This window comes from Anomaloglossus baeobatrachus, unplaced genomic scaffold (assembly GCF_048569485.1).
Source record: "Anomaloglossus baeobatrachus isolate aAnoBae1 unplaced genomic scaffold, aAnoBae1.hap1 Scaffold_154, whole genome shotgun sequence".
Taxonomy (NCBI): Eukaryota; Metazoa; Chordata; class Amphibia; order Anura; family Aromobatidae; genus Anomaloglossus; species Anomaloglossus baeobatrachus.
The window spans coordinates 133,182-153,990 of NW_027441924.1; positions in this window are offsets into that span (position 1 = coordinate 133,182).

A 20,809-nucleotide genomic window follows, 5' to 3' on the forward strand; every position below is an offset into this window, starting at 1 on the left:
TAACAGGTGTGTATTGGGAACGACGATATCAATGCCCCTGACCCTGTCCTCCGCAGGTGAGATTGAATCGCTGTACGGAGCTGCAGATACCTAAAGAATTGTGAGCGTGGAACATTATAATCAGTTTGTATCTGCCCAAAAGATTTAAAAACAGCAGTTCCTGATACATAAAGATTTCCCAACTCGAGGACTGCATGAGCTATCCAAAACAGTGCCGACGGGTGGTCCTTTACGGTAGGAAAGTAACCATTGCCCCATAACGGAAGCTCTGCCACTACCCCCTCAAAGCACGTTACTTTTTTGGCTTGTCGCCACACTGATCGTGCCAACCTTAAAATAGGCAACAGCCTCGGGACATTCGCCCTGTCCGACTCCAGAAAGCCCAACAGACAGTCTGCCCCTATTGCACGTGCCAAATTATCCTCTGAGTTAGGCAGCTGACAGTCCAGCATCCATGTACCCAGCATCTTGAGTTGTCCTGCTAAATAGTATAGGAAAAATTCTGGTAAGGCCATCCCTCCCAATGACTTAGATCTCTGTAGGATGGACATCCGGAGTTTAGGCCGAGCCTTCCCCCAAATAAAGGATGAGGTGAATGAGTTAAGTGTGGAGAAGAAGGACCTGGGCACCAGCACCGCACTATGTTGCAGAGCATAGCTAAGCTTAGGAAGCAAAATCATTTTAATTAAATTTATCCTTCCGACCACTGAGAGTGGCAATTTTCCCCATAAGTTATACTTAAGTTTGACATGATCTAAAAGTGGTAATATATTCATCTTAAGATCCATTGTGTGGTCTTTCTGAATATGCATACCTAAATATTTGAAGCTAGATACAACAGGCAAGGGTGACATATCATCCATCGGGACCTCTGACCCATGTGTTAATGGCATTAGGGCTGACTTGTCCCAGTTAATATAAAGGCTGGAGAATTCTCCAAATCTATTTTATAGCTTCAATGACGACTGGCAAAGTGGCACGTGCCCTATCCATGAAGACAACCATATCATCTGCGTATAGGCCAATAGTGTCTGTGCGATCTGCTATGGTAATTCCCGTGATAGATGGATGAGTACGGATCCGAATTGCCAAGGCCTCGATAACTAAGGCAAATAGGGCAGGAGACAAAGGGCACCCCTGACGTGTACCTCGTCTCAAAGAAAACGGTGCAGATGATATATTATTGACTATGAGTCTAGCTGTAGGGGATCTATATAACATGTGAATCCAGTTACTGAACTTAGGGCCAAAAGCAAACCTCTGGAGACAAGCTGATAAAAAAGGCCATTCCACCGAGTCAAATGCCTTGGCCGCATCCAGCGAAGCCAAGGCCCACTCGTTATCTGGAACCAATGTACTGTACTGCACTATAGACTGGACCCGTCTAATATTTATAGAGGTATTTTTCCCTGCCATAAAGCCGGTCTGATCTGGATGTACTATGTCCAGTATGACAGAGTTGAGCCGGGATGCCAATATTTTGGTGAAGATCTTATAATCAACATTAACTAATGATATAGGTCGATAGGATCCACACTCCAAAGGGTCCTTTCCCTCTTTCTTCAAAACAATAATATGTGCCTCATAGAAGGAAGCAGGCAACAAGCCATCATCAGAGAAATGCGAGAAAACTTCCAGAAGAACCGGGGCCAGGGTCTCAGAATACTTGACATAGAATTCTATAGGAAAGCCATCCGGGCCCGGGGCCTTCCCCCTTGCCATCTCAGATATGGCCATAGTTATCTCTTCTATTGTAATATCTACATCTAGGAGCTCGCACTGTGCCTGACTCAAAGTGGGGAACTCTAAATCTGCAAGATAGTCTAAGCAGTCCTGGGTTCCATGAACGCTTCTGGAGCTATCAAGTGTTTTATAAAAGGTGCAGACACTTTGTAAAATGTCTGCTGGGGATGTGACAATCGTACCATCAGCTTCTCGTATACCCAGTACTGTATTAGAAGCGTTTTGCTGTCTAACCATATATGCCAACAATTTACTTGACTGGTTCCCCAACTCAAAATATGACTGCCGAGTAAAAAACAGTTTACGCTTAGACTTGGTCTCTGAGTGTTGCACATACGATCTATATGAATGTAACCATTCCGTCCTATTCCCCTCTATCGGGTTTGATATATACCTTGCCTCTAGGGTCCTAAGTCGCCCCTCAATTTCTTCGTCTTCTTGTTTAGTCAACCGTTTTATAAATGTAATAGTCGAGGACAGACACCCACGAAGATAAGCTTTGAGGGTATCCCACACCAAGTTATTTCGGGGTTTAGGGTGGGTTGCCAAGAATTCCTCTAGTTGAAGCGGGGTTCTGTCACTTTGATCAATTAATTTGAGCCAAAAGGGATTTAGCCGCCAGGAAGGTCTATTAATAGTCTGGTCAAATTTAAGAGTCAGGGTCACCGGACAATGGTCTGAAATACCCCTTACACCATGGACCACATTATCCACCCAGGTTGCTACGTTGCTCGACCCAAAAATATAGTCCAGACGGGACAACGTGGAAGAATGGCAGGTGAACTCCCGTGTATTAGGATGTCGCAGCCTCCAGAGGTCCACCCACCCTCCTCCCTCTGTGCACTATCTTAGGTCAGTCGAGGTCACGGGCCGCGCTACCCCATCTAGCCTAAACCTATCCAAGTCCTCGTCGACCACTAAGTTAAAGTCCCCCATACATAGGATATACGCATCCGGATAATTAAGGGCGAAGCTTAGCGCTTGTTTGAGAACTGAAGTACGGGCAGGTGGGGGATTATAAATACATAATAGAAAATAGTCCCTGGAATCTATAGATGCAAATACAAATACAAACACAAACCTCCCTTCTGGGTCTCTTCTAACCACCTTGGCGTCCCACCGACCAGATCTATGTACCAAAAGGGAAACTCCCCTAGAATAGCTGGTGTGAAATGTATGTGCCACCCATTGTACCCATGGTTTCTTCACCACCTTAGCCGTGTCCCTTGTGAGGTGGGTTTCGACCAACGTCACCAGCTGAGCCCCACAACGCCTGATTTGGGAAAAGATCTTAACCCGCTTTTTGGGTGACCCAAGGCCACGGACGTTCCATGTTGTAAAAACTAATTCTGGCCCCATGTTATACGTCTTGCCTCTATATGACCAGGATCACAGATACAAGTATGTAGATCTTGTATGCCGCAGAAAGGACTCCTCCCCCAGCATTCAGCCTCTTTTTCAGATTTCTCTCGGCCACATCTTATCCTACAATAAAATATATTTAGCACACCAGCAGCATTATGGATATCCCTGTAAAAAAGCGGGGTTAATAACCATATAACTGTTAACCAAAAAAAAACAGCAACAAGCTCCGGAACCTCTTCTCTGAGTCCTATTAAGCATCCCAATTACCAATGGGGATACAGTCACTGAGCACAGTGTCCTAGTATAGGTGGTGTGGGAGCGCAAGATTCAGGGCTCCCATTCTGCCAGCATCCAGACCCCAACGCATTTCTCCAGCCCCGAGACACAAAAAAGTCCAGAATAGCTTAAGAGAAATGACAGTAGAGAGAGGGAGTCACAGTAAGGAGGGAGCCCCAAAGGAAAAAACCTCCGCCATTTGAGCACAATCTCAATGCCCTTTGTTCCCCGACCCCGGGTGGAGCCGGAGCCAGTCCTCTGCTTCCGAGGGAGTGGAGAAAAATAATGAGGATCCTTCATGTACTATGCGGAGCCGTGCAGGGTCGACCCCTTACTTTCAGCGCACAATCTCCATGTCTGAACAATGTCTGTAACTTCTCTATACTACAATAATAAACATGTTCATATTACAAATTACTATTTCCATCTACGATCCATTCCTTCTTTGTGGGAACATCTGATGTGATCGAGTTTGACAAAATAATCAGTGATTATCTATACAGAGACATCATGTACAGAAATATTAGGTCTACAGCAACATCACATATGTTATACAGAAGAATAGCGCTGTCTCCATAGCTCTTTATACAATGACTTATAGATCAGGCAAGTTCCTCATATTTCGGCAGTTTCTATTTTCCTCAGAAGCTTTTTATATGAATATGAGTCTCGTTATACCGAGTAGAGAAGCTCCAGGGACAAAGACCTCGTATTGTACTGACACGCTGGAAGCCCGAAGTCTCCAGTCCCGGGGCCCAGATCCTCTCATTTTTGGCTCCAGCGTTTCTTTTAGAATAAATCCCCTTCTCATACCGTCCTGTAGTAATGACTTTGTTAATCACGTTTTGTCGGAATCCATCTAAATGTTATCAATTTATGTGTAAGAAACAATAATCTTCCTACCGCAGTTTTCCCACGTGTGTCCAGTGTCAGTTCTTCTGTATTCCCTTATATAAAACCTTGGTGTCTCCGACCAAACCTGCTGATTAGGATTTACAATTGTAATAACTTTACTCCAAAAAAGTATTTATAATCCGCAGCCTGTGTATAAGATCCGCAGCCTGTGTATAAGATCAGGGTTTCATTTTAGATCACAATTACACATAATTTCTATCACACAATGATTTTTTCTTTACACTTTTGTAACGACCGTTGCAGGTTCAAGTCTCCAAAGGAAAAGGAGGCAGAAGAAATATCTCAGGAGGTATAAATATATGGAACACAAATATAACATGCAAAGGTTAGCGTGTAAGACAATGTCTGTCTGAAGAAGAGACGGGGACAGGCAAACATCAGAGTAATAATGTCTACCATGGGACAAAGCTATATAGACCCATCATAATATGCACATATATACACCCAGAATAAATGAAGGAAAGGTAGAAGCAGAGTGGAATATATACAGCAGTAATACTAAAGTTATGGATACTTTTATGTGTATAATTATCCACTAAGTATTAGAGTATGTATAGAGTATGCAGGAGGAATAGAGAGGAGCGTACAATATACTGTATTTTTCGGACCATAAGACGCCCTTTTTTCCCCCCAAATGTTGGGGTAATTGGGGGGTGTGTCTAATGGTCTGAATGTAGGGCATGGCTGAGAGGAACGAGGGTGCTGCGGTGGAGCGGGTCATCGAGGGCACGAGCAGGCAGCAGCAGCGCCTGCCGTGACCACGTGGGCCCGTTCATTACATATGCACGCCCATCCTCCCGCCCATCTCTCAGCGCTGAAGCCAGGGCTGATAGGTGGGCGGGATGATGGTCGGGGACGCGCGCATAATTAACAGCCGGCCGTGATCACCCCTGGTAACTACAGCCTGGAGTGATCATGCTCGGCTGTATTCACTGCTCCCCGCGCATCATCATCAGCGCGGGGTGCAGTGACTCAATGTACTCACCGTTCCCCTGCAGCACAGCGATGTCCTCCAGTCTGCCGGCCGCGCTGTGTGGACTGGAGACTAGCGGGACTCACAGCGATGACGTCATCGCTGTGCGCACGTGTGTCTTCACAGCCGCGCCAGCAGACTGGTGTACATCGCAGTGCTGTAGGGAACATGGCCGGCTCAACAGCACTGCCGGCACAGACAGGAGGAGGAGCGACGCTGCGTGGAACGAGGAAAGGTGAGTGTAAACGTTTATTTATTTTTTGTGTGTGCCGCAGGATGATGGGGGTATATGAACAGGATGATGGGGGTATATGAACAGGATGATGGCATATAGCAGGATGATGGGGTTATATGAACAGGATGATGGCATATAGCAGGATGATGGGGGTATATGAACAGGATGATTGCATATAGCAGGATGATGGGGGTATATGAACAGGATGATGGCATATAGCAGGATGATGGGGTTATATGAACAGGATGATGGCATATAGCAGGATGATGGGGGTATATGAACAGGATGATTGCATATAGCAGGATGATGGGGGTATATGAACAGGATGATTGCATATAGCAGGATGATGGGGGTATATGAACAGGATGATGGCATATAGCAGGATGATGGGGGTATATGAGCAGGATGATGGGGGTATATAAGCAGGATGATGGGGGTATATGAGCAGGATGATGGTGTATATAGCAGGATGGGATCACATACCAGGATGGCCGTATATAGCAAGATGGGGCTATACCAGGATGAGGGACATAAATATATACACAAGGCAGGAGGATCATTACCAGGATGGGGTATCTTAGTAGAGAATTTGAGGACATTACCCCCATAATAGTGTCAGCAACAGATCCTCGCCCCATAACAATGTGTCATGACCACATTTTTTGCTTAAAATTTTATTTTACTATTTTCCTTCTCTAAAACCAGGGTGCATCTTATGGTCCGGTGCGTCTTATAATCCGAAAAATACGGTACTAATGTAAAGAGTCCATAGACGAAGATCTAACCAACATTGCACCAAAGAACATGGAGAGATCCCTAATCTATATGGTGTCATAGTAGTAATCCCTATAATGCAGAGTAGAAAGGCAATTTCCAGCACAATCTGTGCTGCAATAAAACCAAAGGTTTATTCCAGGGATTAAAATTTTAGCAGGATCCATTTTAAAGTCGACATGTTTCGGGCAAGGTGCGCCCTTACTCATAGCACAAACAGAAAATGGAAGGACTCATTTATATACAAATATATTAAGTGTAAAAAAAACCACAGCCCAATCATTGCATAGGATGAATTAACCAATTGTACACATTCCCAACTACGTAGGGTTAACCAAACCAGGTGTGCTGGAAGGTAATTATATAGTATGAAACAAAACATAAATGGTTCAGTTAACATTATATACATAAAGCAGAGCTGATCATGTGCACAAACATTGTATAGAATTGTTTCTTATTAGTGATGAGCGAGCATGCTTGTCACTACTCGGTACTCGCACGAGTATCACTGTACTCGGGCTGCTCGGCGGGGACCGAGTAATCTCGCGATACTCGTGCTTTACTCGTGGTCTTCATTTCTGCATGTTGGCGCTCTTTTGAGAGCCAGCCCTCATGCAGGGATTGGCTGGCAGACCACTGCAATGCCACAGCCCTGTTAGTTGTGGAATTGCAGTGATTGGCCGGCCTGCACAGCGTCACCGAGCCTTTATATCGGCCGGCGCGCTGTGCTCTGCTCACAGCTATTCTGACAGTGAGTGTAGGGAGAGTGTCGCTGATTCAGGGAAAGCTTTGCGGCCCTTTATAGTTAGTTCCGGAGCAGGGCTGCAAACAGTGTGACCAGAAGTCCTTCTCAGGACTATTCTAGTTGTATACAGGCAGGCAGGGTATAGCCAGGTCGGAGTACAGTAGCAGAGTCCTTCTCAGGACTATTGTTGCTATATACAGGCAGGGTATAGCCAGGTCGGAATACAGGCTAGTGACCAGAAGAGTCCTTGTCAGGACTATTGTAGCAGTATACAGGCAGGCAGGCAGGGTATATATAGCCATTCCTAGTGGTGACCGTATACCAGCCTTCATCATATCTGGGGCTGGTGTACACAGTGTAAAACAGTCCAGATAGTGTCAGACTTCTCAGTAATTGTCGCTCCTAAAAACCAGTTAGGTTCTTATTGCGTCCGTGCTTGCATTTAAAAACAGCACGTGTGTGGCAGTCGGTGGCAGGGTACAGGTGCGCGTTTTGCACAAACTATTATATAACGCACAAGTCTAGTGTATAATACACGTCAGTCAGCAGTGTCTGATAGTGTCAGACTTCTCAGTAATTGTCGCTCCTAAAAACCAGTTAGGTTCTTATTGCGTCCGTGCTTGCATTTAAAAACAGCACGTGTGTGGCAGTCGGTGGCAGGGTACAGGTGCGCGTTTTGCACAAACTATTATATAACGCACAAGTCTAGTGTATAATACACGTCAGTCAGCAGTGTCTGATAGTGTCAGACTTCTCAGTAATTGTCGCTCCTAAAAACCAGTTAGGTTCTTATTGCGTCCGTGCTTGCATTTAAAAACAGCACGTGTGTGGCAGTCGGTGGCAGGGTACAGGTGCGCGTTTTGCACAAACTATTATATAACGCACAAGTCTAGTGTATAATACACGTCAGTCAGCAGTGTCTGATAGTCTCAGACTTCTCAGTAATTGTCGCTCCTAAAAACCAGTTAGGTTCTTATTGCGTCCGTGCTTGCATTTAAAAACAGCACGTGTGTGGCAGTCGGTGGCAGGGTACAGGTGCGCGTTTTGCACAAACTATTATATAACGCACAAGTCTAGTGTATAATACACGTCAGTCAGCAGTGTCTGATAGTGTCAGACTTCTCAGTAATTGTCGCTCCTAAAAACCAGTTAGGTTCTTATTGCGTCCGTGCTTGCATTTAAAAACAGCACGTGTGTGGCAGTCGGTGGCAGCGTCAGGCTCCACGTTGTCCCTGGATAGAGACGTGCATGAGGGCCTCAAAACATTGTTCCCATTGCAAAGGAGTGGGTCTCCTGTCGTTGTAATGTCCATTCTGCAAAGAATGGGCGAAAAAATTTACCACTGGGGGTATACCTGAAACAAAGGCCTAAGTATTGCAATTTGTAACGGTCATCATCATGGTGGCGCATGAGGAGAAGGAGGAGCAGTCCAGCGATTAGCCAAACTCCAGAAGTGTGTACCCATGGGTGAGTGGAGGTACATGGCAAACTTTAAATTCCGCTCTCATTTGCTGGTGGTGTGGTGAAGTCTGGCCCAATCCAACCCTTGTTCATCTTGATCAGAGTCAGCTTGTCAGCATTTTCAGTTGACAGGCGGGTGCGTTTATCTGTAATGATTCCACCTGCGGCACTAAAAACACGCTCTGACAAAACGCTAGCAGCAGGGCAGGCCAGGCCTTCCAAGGCGTAGAGAGCCAATTCATGCCACGTGTCCAGCTTGGATACCCAATAATTGTAAGGCACAGAGGAATGTCGGAGTACAGTTGTTCGATCTGCAAGGTACTCCTTCAGCATCTGGGCAAACTTAGGATTTCTTGTGGCACTACCCCGCACCTCAGGGGCTGTGGTACGTGAGGGGCTGAGAAAACTGTCACACATCTTAAAGACTGTTCCCCTACCTCTGGCGGATTGGACTTGTGCCTCTCTCGGCTGTACGCCTCGGTTGTCCACTGATTCATGACCTATGCCGCTAGCGTTTTGTGAGGGGAATGCTTTGCCTACTTCCGTGACTATGGCCTTCTGGAACTGCTGCATTTTGCCTGACCTCTCCGCCTCGGGAATAAGAGACATAAAGTTCTCCTTTTAGCGTGGGTCTAACAGTGTTACCAACCAGTAATGATTGTCGGCCAAGATGTTCTTAACGCGAGGGTCACGAGACAGGCAGCTTACCATAAAGTCAGCCATGTGTGCCAGACTCTTAACAGCCATCACTTCAGTATCCTGACCGACACGATGACTGAACATGCTGTCCTCCTCCTCCTCATCATCTACCCTGTCCTCTGGCCAGCCACGCTGAACCGAGGATATGACTGCATGTCATATCCTCAATTTGGCCAGAGAGTTGCTCCATGTCTTCATCCTCCTCCTCGTCATAGTCCTCCACTGCACGTTGTGATGAGACGAGGCTGGGCTGTGTGTTATCATCACCCACACCCACTACTGTTTCTTGCTGAAACTCATCGCGCTCCGCCTGCAATGCATCATGTTTGTTTTCTGAGCAGAGACCATTTTAGAAGGCAGAGAAGCGGTATGGTGACGCTAATAATGTCGTCATCGCCGCTCACCATCTTGTTGTAGTCCTCAAAGTTTTGGCGGATGGTGCATAGGTCGGACATCCATCTCCACTCCTCAGGTGTTATGTGTGGAGTTTGACCCATTTCCCGACGGCTTAGGTGATGCAGGTACTCAACAACTGCCCTCTTCTGCTCACATATCCTGACCAACATGTGCAGAGTTGAATTCCAACGCGTGGGGACATCACACACCAGTCTGTGTGCCGGAAGATGCAAACGGCGTCTTAAGGCGGCAAGGCCGGCTGAAGCAGTAGGTGACTTTCGAAAATGTGCAGACAGGCGGCGAACTTTTACCAGCAGATCAGACAGCTCTGACTATGACTTTAGAAACCGCTGAACCTCGAGGTTGAGCACATGGGCCAAGCATGGAACATGTGTCAGCTGGCCTCGCCTCAAAGCCGCCACCAGGTTCCGGCCATTGTCACACACCACCTTTCCTGGCTTTAGGTTCAGAGTTGTGAGCCAGTGATCTGCCTGCTGTTTCAGAGCTGTCCACACCTCTTCTGCATTGTGGGGTTTGTCACCTATGCAGATTAGCTTCAGCACTGCCTGTTGCCGCTTCGCCGAGGCAGTGCTGCAGTGCTTCTGTGTCGCCCTGGACAAGCCAGGGGCCACAGAGCACAACACTTAAACACCCCACACTCCCTGCAGGCATATCATAGTCAAAACACAAAATCCTTGTTGCCTTCCCCAGGGGCTGTTGTCCACACCAGGGTGTGGAGCCAGGCGGTTGGTCTCCACCCACCGAGGAGGAGGGAAAACACAGGCAGTGAGAGTTAAGCTAAGGAAGTGGAAGGAGGAAAGTAGTAGAGAGGAGAAAAGTGACAGCAAAGAGCCTGAAGTTGGTCCGGGTGTGTGGCCTGGACAGGACAGCAAGGTTGGCAGGATGTGGTGACCGTCTGCAGTGGAGGCCGATTGGAGTCTGCCGTAAGGACCGTGGACGGGTGGTGACCCGGCCGTACCGGACCGGTATACAAAGCGAAGCCAGCACCATTGGCAGAGGACTTTCGGATCCCGGCAAGGCTTGGTGTCGCCGTGAATTTGCCAAATCCGTTATTGAAGGGGACCTCAGGGTTTCCAAACAGCCAAGTCCAGATAGAAGGCAACCGTACAACCGTGAAGGGGAGACACAGCCACCGGCAAGGGCAACCGTCTCCCAGGGCCAGCGCCTGTGGGCAAAAGGGGCTCCTCCGGCCCATATCCAGGTCAGGGAGCGGGTTACCGTTGGGAAACCATCACTACCAACACTTAACTTCGGTGCAGGGAGAGACAGTCATCACTAACCTGCAGGGAGGAACAACCGCAGCCGTCCGAGTGACCTGTCCATCCAGCCACTTGTTTTACCCTGAACTGTGTCATCATCATTGGGCTGAGTGAGTACCTCCGTGCCGTGCGGCACAGCGCTGCCCCTGCGACCATGCACTTCATCAGGCCCCGCAACCCGCCTGTCATCCATCTCTACCCCATCACCAGGCCCCGGGACAACCAACCCCCCTACCCACGTAGGGGAGAAATAACAACAAAGCTGCTCCCTGTCACAGGCTCCCGGGATCCCCGTCCAGAGCAGCGGTGGTGTCCACACAATCACCACAACCGTGGGTGGCGTCACGGACAATATCCCCAAAACCCAAACCACCCCTTTTCACTCACGGGCGAGTAGCGCCGCTCGAGTCCCCGGGATCCGGCCATCGCTCGAGCCAACGAGCAGCAGCAGCCGTAGAGCTGCGTCAGCCGGACCCGAGCAGTGGGAGAGCGCACCGTCCCCTCCTCCGCCAGCGACACTTACAGCTTGGGACTGGTGTGGAGGGTAAAGTGGATCAGGATGCGCAGGAGGAGGAGGAGGCTGAGGAGCATGACATTCCGGAGCTGTAGAGTGTGTGTGAAACCCTGACTGAGGTAGGGCCTGCAAAACTTGGTGTGTGAAGGACGTATTCCGTCCCTCGCTCAGACTGGGTCCCAGCTTGCACAATATTAACCCAGTGTGACGTCAACGAGATGTAGCGGCCTTGCCCACATGCACTTGTCCACGTGTCTGTGGTTAGGTGGACTTTGGCTGAAACAGCGTTGTTCCGGGCACGTGTGATGTTTTGTGACACGTGGTTAGTTATGCAATGCGGGGACGGCACACAGGGAGAAATAGTGTCGGCTGTGGACCGAGTAACGTGGGACAGCTGCCACCATCAGTTCGCGGAATGCTTCTGTCTCAACCAGCCTAAAAGGCAACATTTCCAGCGCAAGCAGTCGCGAAATGTTAGCATTTAGAACTGTGGCATGTGGGGTGTTGGCAGTGTATTTGCGCCTGCGCTCAAAGGTTTGCTGAATGGATAACTGAACGTTGCGCTGGGACAAGGACGTGCTTGATGATGGTGTTCTTTCTGCGTAGGCAACTGCAGGTGCAGGAGTGGAGGAGGCTTGTTCGCAGGCAGCATGGACAGGGGATTGGCTCGCATGCACAACCAGCGAAGACGTAGCAGTGACATCAGCAAGCACTGCTCCTCGACTCTGTTGTACTTCCCACAAAGTCGGGTGCTTGGCTGACATGTGCCTGATCATGCTGGTGGTGGTCAGGCTGCTAGTTTTGGTACCCCTGCTGATGCTGGCATGGCAGGTGTTGCAAATGGCCTTTTTAGAATCATCTGGAGCCAACTTAAAAAACTGCCAGTGTCAGAGTTCCTGGTTTTCCAGTTTTCTTTTGAAAGAGCTTGCCCTTTGTTAACATGGAGTTTTCTGTTATGTTGCCCTACTTCCTGTCCATCTGTTTAAAAGCCGCCCCTAAAGCTTAGTCCAGTGCCTGAGTATACTGCTTCCTGTGTGCTCCTGCCCTGCTGCTTTTGGTTCCTGATTGTTATTCGGATCCTCTTGGAAAACAACCGACACCGACTCTGGACTTCATCTGGTATCATCTAGCTGTACCTGGACTCCGTTTGCCGTCTTTGGTCGGAACTTCTGCCCGGTTCCTTCCGTTTAATACCACTCTGGACTCACATCACGTACAGACATTTTTCGACTTACCTATTGCCCTTTTGTGTCCCGGCTGCTGCGCATTTAGGGCTTCTGGGGTGATTGCCAGACAGTCCCTGTATAGGGGTTTGCTGTTGGTGGTCTCCCTGGGGGAGTCCGGTGCGCGGTACCGGGAATTCCCTTTCGCTCAGTCCCTGGAAGGTATTTCCTGTATTTATGTTCTACTGTGTTTTTGTTCCGTTTATGTACATATTTGCTGGTTGCATATTATAAATGTCTTGCACCAAGAACTCGTCTCTGGTTGTCATTGCCCTAACGCAATCGAAATCCTCAATACATACAATAGTATTACAGCCAGACTCGGGAAGACCTAACATTTGTACAGGCACCTTGTGTCGTGTTGTTCCGGGGAACAGTTGACTGACGTCTGCCTGGGGCCACCACTCTGCTTCTTACTGCCTGTTGTGATGCTACGCCTCCCTCCCCCTGTGCACTGCTGTCCTCGCTCTGCATATCCTCCTGCCAGGTTGGGTCAGTTACTGGATCATCCACCACGTCGTCTTCCTCTTCCGCACCCTGCTCCTCCTCCTGACTTCCTGACAATTGTGTCTCATCATCGGCCACCCCTTGTTGAGACACGTTGCCAACTTCGTGAGAACGTGGCTGCTCAAATATTTGTGCATCTGTACATACAATCTCGTCATGGCCCACTTCAACAGGAGCTGGCGAGAGGCCAGAATTTGTGAATGGAAACGTGAACGAACAGCTATTCCGAGTGTCCAAGTGTGGGATCAGTAATGTCCGTGGACGTGTACTCGGCCTGGTGGTAGGAAGGAGGATCAGGTTCTGAAATGTGCGGTGCAGTATCACGGCTACTGACACTTGACCGTGTGGAAGACAGAGTGTTTGTGGTGGTGCCAATCTGACTGGAAGCATTATCCGCTATCCAACTAACAACCTGTTGACACTGGTCTTGGTTCAAGAGGGGTGTACTGCTGCGGTCCCCAAGAATTTGGGACAGGACGTGCGAGCGACTAGATGTGGCCCTTTGTTGTGGCGAAATTAGAGCTTGCACACAACCTCGGTGTCTGCCTGCACCACCATCACGTCCACTTCCTTGTTCGTTGACAACGCCCTTGCGCATTTTGCAATGCTGTGCTGATGTGTATTCACTAGACTTGTGTGTTATATCCAAGTTTGTGCAAAACTCACACAAATGCAGCGGAAAGCTGCCACCAACAGGCACACACGTGCGGTTTTTAAATGCAAGCACGGAGGCACTAAGAACCTAACAGGTCTCTATCCAGGGACAACGTAGAGCCTCCCAATGTTTGGCTTCCCTGCCTAAGGGCTATACTATAATACACCCACTTCCTTCCAATGGGCACTTCAGGTTTACAGGCCTTCATGCACGTCTCTATCCAGGGACAACGTGGAGCCTCCCAATGTTTGGCTTCCCTGCCTAAGGGCTATACTATAATACACCCACTTCCTTCCAATGGGCACTTCAGGTTTACAGGCCTTCATGCACGTCTCTATCCAGGGACAACGTGGAGCCTCCCAATGTTTGGCTTCCCTGCCTAAGGGCTATACTATAATACACCCACTTCCTTCCAATGGGCACTTCAGGTTTACAGGCCTTCATGCACGTCTCTATCCAGGGACAACGTGGAGCCTCCCAATGTTTGGCTTCCCTGCCTAAGGGCTATACTATAATACACCCACTTCCTTCCAATGGGCACTTCAGGTTTACAGGCCTTCATGCACGTCTCTATCCAGGGACAACGTGGAGCCTCCCAATGTTTGGCTTCCCTGCCTAAGGGCTATACTATAATACACCCACTTCCTTCCAATGGGCACTTCAGGTTTACAGGCCTTCATGCACGTCTCTATCCAGGGACAACGTGGAGCCTCCCAATGTTTGGCTTCCCTGCCTAAGGGCTATACTATAATACACCCACTTCCTTCCAATGGGCACTTCAGGTTTACAGGCCCTCATGCACGTCTGTATGCAGGGGCATTGGTGAACCTCACAATTTAGGACTGCCCTGGCAAAGGAAAATACTACAAAGACTCACTTCCTCAAAATGGGCACATTAGACTCAAGAGGCCTTCATGTACGTCTCTTCTCAGGGACATCGGAGTGCCACACAATGTTTTCACGTAAAATCTTTCATGTATTGATCTCAAAAAGTAACATACACCAGCTCTATCTCACTATTGGGTATGTGCCCTTAACATTTCCGCCATGAAAAATCATTTTGGGGTCATTTTGGAAGGTTTTCTGGTGAGTCCGTAAAAATGGCGTAAAACGCGGACAAAATTGTTCACAGCTGTGACTTTTGAGTGATAAATGCTTCAAGGGGTCTTCCCCATGCTGTTGCCATGTCATTTGAGCACTCTTCTGAGACTTTTGTGACATTTTTAGGGTTTCTCCATGCTGCCGGGAGGTCATTTCACAAAAATACTCGGGTCTCCCATAGGATAACATTGGGCTCGTTGCTCGGGCCGAGTACACGAGTATCTTGGGAGGCTCGGCCCGAGCTTCGAGCACCCGAGCTTTTTAGTACTCGCTCATCACTATTTCTTATACTTTATTGTAAACCCAGGTTTCAGGTTCAGTCCCCCTGGTCCTCTGGTATCTAATGTGAGAATCCAGAAAGCCTCCCCCAATAATGAAGCTTCTGCCATCTCCCACCTGTAGCCGGATTAGAGACTTCTTCTATACCTGCCCGGTCTGCATTGTGTGCGGTCACAAAGTGTCACCCGCACCCGAATACCAACTGTTCCTATTATTTATATTGGCTTTATGTTCCGCTATTGGCTTTTTAGTTTTTCCAATAGTACAACCAATATATCTTTTCTGGCAGATGGTGCATTCAATGGAGTAAATAACGTGATGTGAGTCACAGTTTATGAAATCCTTTATATCATAAATCGCACCTTGAAATGATGAGAAATCCATCTTGCAGTTCATCACATATTTACACACATTACACCGGAACCAGTGCATTTATGATCCCTTTACTTTAGAGTCGGGTGGATTTACTAGAGGTGGACTGAAAAAGACTAGGAGATAAAATGTTTTCCAAGGATCTACCCCGCCTAACAACACATCTACACCCACCCTGAATAATGTTTCCCAGGGTCTCGTCCTGACTAACCACAGATAGATATTTAGAGAGAATTCTTTTATTTTATTAATTTGTAAGCTATATGGGGCGCTAAATGTTAATAATAAATCTCCATTTGTACGATCTCTACGACCAACTCTACCCAGTAAAGACTTTTGATTTTTTACTTGAATCACTAAACGTAGATTTTCGGGTTTTTTATTATAACCGCGATCAATAAGTCTGCGTCTGATGACTGCGCTTTCATCTGAAAAAGCAGAATCATCTGAACATATGTGACGAGCGTGTGTAAACTCACCGGAGGGTATAGCCTTGATGGTGTGTGCGGGATGACAGCTGGAAGATTGCAATAGAGTATTGCCTGTTACTATTTTCCTAAATAAGGATGTCCACACTCTGCCTGTACTGGGAACCCCTTCTAAAATGATATCCAAAAAGGGGATTTTGGTCTCTGCACCCTCAAATATGATCCCCAAATTACAATCATTATTGTTAAGGAAAGCGGCACAGTTGTGTAAACAGTAAAGGCCGCTTTACACCCTGCGATCTCGATAGCGTGCGTACCCGCCCCCATCGGTTGTGCATTACGGGCAAATCGCTGCCCGTGGCGTACAGCATCGCTCAAACCCGTCACACGTACTTACCTTCCTAGCGACGTCGCTGTTACCGGTGAACCGCCTCCTTTCTAAGGGGGTGGTTCGTTCGGCGTCACAGCAACGTCACTAAGCGGCAACCCAATAGAAGCGGAGGGGCGGAGATGAGCGGGCAGAACATCCCGCCCACCTCCTTCCTTCCTCATTGCGGGCGGTCGCAGGTAAGGTGAGGTTCCTCGATCCTGCGGTGTCACACGTAGCGATGTGTGCTGCCGCAGGAACGACGAACAACCTGCGTCCTGCAACAGCAACGATATTTGGAAATGGAGGAGCGTGTCAACGAGCAACGATAAGGTGAGTATTTTTGCTTGTTAGCGGTCGCTAGTACATGTCACATGCAACGACGTCGCTAACGAGACTGGATGTGCGTCACAAATTCCGTGACCCCCAACGACTTCGCGTTAGCGATGTCGTTGCGTGTAAAGTGGCCTTAAGTCGTCCATATAGCGACCATACCAAACGATTTCACCAGAAAATGAATGGTTGATGACATATATAAATCTCTCCTCCCACCATGCCATGTACAGAATGGCGAGAGACGGGAACAATCTGGACCCCATTGGAGCTCCTTCCAACTGTAAATAAAATGTAGAGTCAAAGAAAAATAATTGTGACTTCATAAATATTCCAACACCATGATTATACATTACCTTCATCCAAAAACGAAGTGTATTTTTCTAAATGAAAGCTGATTGCTTGTTTCACCAAATGATGGAGTTTAGTAGAATATAAGTCACATCACAACTAAAGAATGAAAAATGTCTCTCCCATATAAATTTATCAACAATATTAAGAACTGAAGTGCTGTCTCTCAAATAACCAGAAATCCTGGTGACCAAAGGTCCCATGTGTTCATCAAGCCACCACTCAGGGCTTCATTCAGAGAGCCTATTCCTGCAATAATAGGGCATAATGGTGGGGGAATCACACGTATGTGTTAGGTAAGCCACGAAATACTGGAATTATCGGCTGTTCAGGAATGAGATATTTCTTATATTTATCCTTAAATATCCCCAAGGCTTTACCCTCCTCAACCAATTTAGAGAGTGTATCTTTTTCACACCAACATTGGATCAAATGGCAACTTCCTATACCAGTGATGGCGAACCTATGGCACGCGTGCCACCAGGGGCACGTAGAGCCCATTCTGCTGGTACGCGTGCTGCCGCTTTGATCTGCTGGTGCAGTCGCGCCGGCAGATCAAAGCTGTGTTGGAGCGGAGGGACATTTCTCCTCGCTCTGACACTTCTTCTCTCCCAGGCCGCAGGTTTGTTGCCTAAGAGACGGAGGAGCGTCAGTGAGCAGCGCCGGTGTAATGACGTCTTCTGGCCGCGTGGGAACTGAGGACCCAGCAGCGCGCAGCGGGGGAGCGTGTGCAGGAAGGTGAGTTGTGTGTTGCTTTTTTTTTTTTATATATATACAGTCATATGAAAAAGTTTGGGCACCCCTATTGATGTTAACCTTTTTTTCCTTATAACAATTTGGGTTTTTGCAACAGCTATTTCAGTTTCATATATCTAATAACTGATGGACTGAGTAATATTTCTGGATTGAAATGAGGATTATTGTACTAACAGAAAATGTGCAATCCGCATTTAAACAAAATTTGACCGGTGCAAAAGTATGGGCACCTCAACATAAAAGTGAAATTAATATTTTGTAGATCCTCCTTTTGAAAAAATAACAGCCTCTAGTCGTTTCCTGTAGCTTTTAATAAGTTCCTGGATCCTGGATGAAGGTATTTTTGACCATTCCTGTTTACAAAACAATTCCAGTTCAGTTAAGTTTGATGGACGCCGAGCATGGACAGCACGCTTCAAATCATCCCACAGATTTTCAATGATATTCAGGTCTGGGGACTGGGATGGACATTCCAGAACATTGTAATTGTTCCTCTGCATGAATGCCTGAGTAGATTTGGAGCAGTGTTTTGGATCATTGTCTTGCTGAAAAATCCATCCCCTGTGTATCTTCAACTTCGTCACTGATTCTTGCACATTATTGTCAAGAATCTGCTGATACTGAGTTCAATCCATGCGACCCTCGACTTTAACAAGATTTCCGATGCCGGCATTGGCCACAGAGCCCCAAAGCATGATGGAACCTCCACCAAATTTTACTGTGGGTAGCAAGTGCTTTTCTTGGAATGCCGTGTTTTTTTGCCTCCATGCATAACGCCTTTTTGTATGACCAAACAACTCAATCTTTGTTTCATCAGTCCACAGGACCTTCTTCCAAATTGTAACTGGCTTGTCCAAATGTGCTTTTGCATACCTCAGGCGACTGTTTGTGGCGTGCTTGTAGAAATGACTTCTTTCGCATCACTCTCCCATACAGCTTCTCCTTGTGCAACGTGCGCTGTATTGTTGACCGATGCACATTGACACCATCTGCAACAAGATGAAGCTGCAGGTCTTTGGAGGTGGTCTGTGGATTGTCCTTGACTGTTCTCACCATTCTTCTTCTCTGCCTTTCTGATATTTTTCTTGGCCTGCCACTTCTGGGCTTAACAAGAACTGTACCTGTGTTCTTCCATTTCCTTACTATGTTCCTCACAGTGTAAACTGACAGTTTAAATCTCTGAGACAACTTTTTGTACCTTCCCCTGAACAACTATGTTGAATAATCTTTGTTTTCAGATCATTTGAGAGTTGTTTTGAGGAGCCCATGATGCCACTCTTCATAGGAGATTCAAATAGGAGAACAACTTGCAAGTGGCCACCTTAAATACCTTTTCTCATGATTGGATACACCTGCCTATGAAGTTCAAAGCTCAATGAGGTTACAAAACCAATTTAGTGCTTCAGTAAGTCAGTAAAAAGTAGTTAAGAGTGTTCAAATCAAGAAATTGATAAGGGTGGCCATACTTTTGCACCGGTCAAATTTTTTTTAAACGCGGATTGCACATTTTCTGTTAGTACAATCAACCTCATTTCAATTCAGAAATATTACTCAGTCCATCAGTTATTAGATATATGAAACTGAAATAGCTGTTGCAAAAACCCAAATTGTTATAAAGAAAAAAGGTTAACATTAATAGGGGTGCCCAAACTTTTTCATATGACTGTAACTTGTGTGCAGCTGTGCCAAGGTGGGGATGAGGAGGCCAGTGCCAGCATGGGGGGAGAACACGCATGCCAGCATGGGGGGGGAACATACATACCAGCATGGGGGGGAACATACATGCCAGCATGGGGGGAGAACACATACCAGCATGGGGGGGGGCATACATGCCAGCATGGGGGGAGAACACACATGCCAGCATGGGGCTGGGGAACACACATGCCAGCATGGGGGGGAAGGGGAACATACATGCCAGCATGGGGGGGAACATGCATGCCAGCATGGGGAAAACATGCATGCCAGGATGGAGGAAACATGCATGCCAGGATGGGGAAAACATGCATGCCAGGATGGGGGGAAACATGCATGCCAGCATGGGGAAAACATGCATGCCAGGATGGGGAGAAACATGCATGCCAGGATGGGGAAAACATGCATGCCAGGATGGGGGAAACATGCATGCCAGGATGGGGGGAAACATGCATGTTAGGATGGGGGAAACATGCTTGCCAGAATGGGGGAAAACATGCATGCCAGGATGGGGGGAAACATGTGTAGTGGGTGGGCCTACCCCCTTCTAGTTCAGCATAGTTTACCCGGCATTGTGATTATTAAAAGTGTTGATTTTTATTATTGTATGTGTTGTGTTAGGGCACCCCCTAGTGGCCGGGTGGGACGGCTGTTGCCACCGGGGAAGGAGGAGTCGGCCGGATATCTAGGGAAGGACTGTGTGTGTATGGGAGTAGAAGGATCCGGGACAGCAGGCAGTGAACATCTGCAGCGGCAAGTGTGAGTGTGTGAGCGGAACACCAGGGGACACCGGAGCAAAGGAGGTGGACGCAACCTCAGGGTCTATTCCGCTGGTGTGGGTCCAGTGCGTGCTTGACCGGAGAGTGGGAGCCCGGAGAAGAAGAGTATCTAGGGCATATCCCCACCAGAGGGCGCGTTTGGGCAGGTTGTCCCCAGCTCCACCAATATTGCCGGAATCTGCTGACCGGAGTGTTATTTTGTGTTTGAATAAATGTCAGTTTTTATGCATTTCAACTTTTGCCTGAAGACTCTTTGTGCATCGGCCGGTGAAAGAGACGTCCCACACTGCACATTCAAGTCAGTCCCCGAAGTTAAAGAAGTGGTGGAACCAGGGGTCTGCCTCAGTACCAGTGCCACGACTACACAGCCAGAGGTGCCCCTGGGCCATCACTTCATGTGGCGTAGTCGGCAGGATACGAGTTCCCTGCCGGGGACCCAGGAAGCTGAAGATCAGGTAGTACCTGAGGCACAGGATCCTGACTATGGAAGAAAATTCCCAGCCCCCTGGTGGGAAGAGAACACAGTGCCCGTAGCGTTGGACCGGGCCCAAGAAGAAGAAAAGGCGCGAAAAATTGGCGCCGAAAGAAGA